Source organism: Dama dama, chromosome 1 (assembly GCF_033118175.1).
Source record: "Dama dama isolate Ldn47 chromosome 1, ASM3311817v1, whole genome shotgun sequence".
Lineage (NCBI taxonomy): Eukaryota > Metazoa > Chordata > Mammalia > Artiodactyla > Cervidae > Dama > Dama dama.
The window spans coordinates 55,307,358-55,311,366 of NC_083681.1; positions in this window are offsets into that span (position 1 = coordinate 55,307,358).

The following is a 4,009-nucleotide window of genomic DNA, read 5'->3' on the forward strand; positions in this document are numbered from 1 at the left end:
AAGGATGCAGAATTTTGGGATTGCAGAATTTCAGCCCTCATTCCAAAAAGGGTGAGATGCTTTTAGCTGGAAAGGGCTTTGAGCTCCTCCCATTACAGAGGAGAAAACCTCAACAATACAGGCTTGAGCTAGAGAGAGGGCTGGCCTACCTCATGCTCACAAGTGCAGAAGTGTAGGCTTCATGGTTAACCTCTGCTGTGGGTGGACACAACTCGGGTCAGTTCTGGGTTCCTTCAGACAGTTGAGGACTTTCTCCTTCCCCTCCTACCTGGGGCACTGGAATTCTGGAGGTGGGTAGGATTCATAGTGACATGCAAGGATAAGGGCATGTGTCCTTGGTCACTTTCGTTCCACAATAGCAGTCCCCGCAGTCCCTCATTCCCACTAGTGGCTCTGGTCACCAGCACCTCTCCCCACTGGCATCTGCTGAAGGGTCCACATTCCCATCTGAATAACAATCATCTTAAGTCTGGGCAAAAGGGTCTCTTGCAAAAACAAACAAAAAAAAAGGGTCTCTTGCCTGGGTCGTGCACTCTAGAGCCTGCTGCATATCAGAGATCAAAATGCAGAATGTCTAGTCTGGTAAGAAATTATTTTGGAAGCCTGCTAACTGAGCAAACAAAAACACCAGACATGGAAGTAAGAGACAAACTGCCCCCATCCCTGCCAGGCCAGACCCCAGGGCCACAAATGCATCACTGGGTGAGTGGCAAGCATTCCTGTGTCAGGCACACTGAGGTGTCAGGAGACAACCAGGCACCAGAAAGGCAGACCCCTCCTCTGGCTCTCACATACCCTGGTGGGCTCTCAGTTTGCCCCCAGCTTGCCTGGACCCCCTGGGTCAGCACTACTGGCACCATTAACTTCACAGCAAGTCTGAGTACCCCTCAGAGGCGCTTTGATGCAGTGATTAAATCAGGACCAACGGGAGGGATGGTAATTGAGTGCAAGGAAGTGAGGTGGCAACTTCAAGGTCTTGGGGGGAAACAGAAGTACAGAGGCATTCACATGGGGCCTGGCCAGAGCTCCGGGGACAGCAGGGGGAAGGGGACAGGAGTCTCAGCTGTGGCTTCTTCCCAGACTCACCGAAACTCAGAGCTGGAGGTCCCAGCAGCCTCTGTGTAGCTGGGAAGGCAGGTCCAGAGGGAAGCGGGGACTCCTTCAAGAGCACACAGCTGAGCTGGAGTAGCAGCCAGGCCTTCAGTGAGTGGGCTCTGCCTTCCTCCCCAGCACTGCAAGAGCCCTGGAAGTTCTAGGGTGGTGACTTGCTCCCCCGTGGCCGGGCTTTGTTTCTTCATCATAGCATAACAATGTTAATGAGACTGAGTCTTGGCCCTAAGCAAGGCCTTTCATTTCTGACTACAGCTCCCATCCGCAAAAGAAGAGTATAGTCTTAAGAAAAAGGGGGTGGGGTGGGTATTCACATGGAAGATCACTGAAGGGCAAAATGTTCCTATTTACTGAGGTATTTTTCACAGAATGATTGAATAAAAAACTCGACTTGCATTTTCAAAAAAAAAAAAAAAAGAATACTTGGTCAAACTAGTGACTCCAGCACATAGGTTTCCTGCTGGTTGGTCTCCTTCCATCTCACCTGACCCATCTCCCCGTATCCCCAGACCCACACAAGGGAGCAGGCAGCCCAGGTCACATCTCAGTTTGTGATCAATTCAAGGGCAGGATCTGGGTTCGTCTTCTCCCTGTGTTCTAGTATCCAGTGTGGAGCTTCTCACAGAGGCCTACAAAGCACTTGGTGAATGAATGAATCATATCTCTTTTGCCTGGAATAATCGCTTCATATATGACATGGCACAGTGCCAGGAGAGACGTGTCAGATGGAGAGTTGGATGGTGTGCAGGGTGTCCTCCCGTTGTCCCTCCAGCTGTTTTCTACCTTTCCCAGCACCCTGCCCTGGGGCCCAGACCCGAAGGGACTGCATCACAAGCTCCAATGTCCTGTGGCCTCCGGTTGGGTCAGCTGATGGGGAGCCCAGCAGGAGGGGGAGGGAGAGGAAGGGAGGAAGCTGCTGGCGGCCTTACTCCTCAGGCTTCTCTCTGCAGGGAGTCTCAGATGGGTGGGTGCATCTCTTGACAAAGGGCTTAGCTTCTATCAGGTCCTCTCTCCCCAGGTCCCATTAACATCCTGTCCCTCATCCCCTCAGGCTCAGACACTAACCATCCCACTGTTGCTAACTCTCAGGCATGGCAGGGTCCTGCATGGTTGCCCTTCACACACACATAACACACCCATCTTTATAAATAGTCCCTTTACAAAGCCCACCTTGAATAATCCTGGCTTTACGTATGAATCTCTTTTCTACTGGCACCTTGTCTGATACAAATGGGTAACTGGGGAGATGACTGGATGGATCAATGGATGAATAGATGGATGGATGGAACTTGTATAATGTAGTCATTAAAAGCCCAAGTCTTAAAAAAAAAAAAAAAAAGCCCAAGTCTTAGATTTCCCTGGTGGTACGGCAGTTAAGAATCCACCTGCCAATGCAGGGGACACGGGTTCAATCCCACAGGTCCAGGAAGATTCCACATGCCTCGGAGCAACTAAGCCCATGTGCTACAGTGACTGAAGCTCACATGCCCTAGAGCCTGTGCTCCCCAACAAGAGAAACCACCACAATGAGAAGCCTACTTGCCACAACTAGAGAGCAGCCCCTGCTCGCCAAAACCAAAGATAGCCTGTGTGCAGCGATGAAGACCCCGCGCAGCCAAAAATTAAATAAATAATTTTCTTTTTCAAAGTCCAAGTCTTGTAGCCTGGATTTGTATCCTAACTCAACCGTTTACTAGATGTCTGAACTTGGACGAGTTATATAATATCTCTAAGATTTTGTTTACTCAGCTGCAAAGTAGGAATAAAAGCAGTAACTTACAGGGCTGTTGTGAGTTTTGAATATGATAATAAATGCAAAGAGTTGAGCGTCTTGCTTGGCACACAGTTGGTGCTCAATAAATGGTCACCCTTGCTACCATGGCTGGTGGGTCAGGTGGTAAGAGGAGGGCTTGCATGCTGCCCTCGGCTTGAGCCACCTGAGTTTGTGAACAAGGAGGTCAAGGCAGGGTTCAGTGTACAACACCTGTGAGTTCTCTCCCTGGGGGCCGCCAGGCTCCCTCCCTTCCCCGAGGCTGGCTGTGGGCACTCCTAACTCGGTTCTCTCTCCTGCCCTCAGAGCTGGGTGGGCAGACAGCTCTCTTTTCCAGGTGTGCCCATGACTTGGTTCTCTTCCTCTGGAGCAGGGAGCATGGCTGAGTCCTCAGTGACATTAATGACTATGGCAGTTCAGAGGAAGCCTCTAGACACTGCAGCCCCTTGCAAGCTTCCCACTCCCACCTTCAGGAGGCCCAAGAAAAGTCAACAGCTGCAGGTCTCTCTGTTAAGGAGCATCCCAGGTACGAGTCCCCCAGTGAGGCTGACGGGGGTCCCCAGAGTGAGGCCTGCCTGGGACCTGGGCAGGGAGCACTCCTCCCCATCACCAAGAGGGAGGCTCCGACCCGAGAGGAATAGTCCTGGACCCCCTTCCCACTCACTTGGAGACTGCGATGCCCACCCACAGAGCGGCCACACATGCTCCCTCCCAGCCCAACAGTCAGCGAAAGTTCACCATGGCCCCCTCTGAGCCAAGGGCCACCCCAGGCATGGGGAGTGCAGAAGACACAGGCGTGGTCCAAGCCCGCCCTGCACATGGCACACATCCAGAGGAGGTCACCGCGGAAATGGGTGCGTTCAAGCCCTCCCTTCAGACAGAGTCCTGGAGAGGGAGGGACCTGCCACCCAGCACTTGGGAGCAGAGCCTGTTGCAGCTGGATTTCCCAACCACCAGGCCAGTGTCTTTCCACCTCCTGAGTCAGTATGAGTTGCAGGGAAGGAAACAAAGTGGTTTGTGGCTTGAGGTCAGGAAATTAAAGGGCTTTAGAAACTGACCTGAGTTCAAGGCCTGGCCCCACTACTGACTTGCTGGGCCGTGTTATCGGGTTGCCTAATCTCTCTCAGT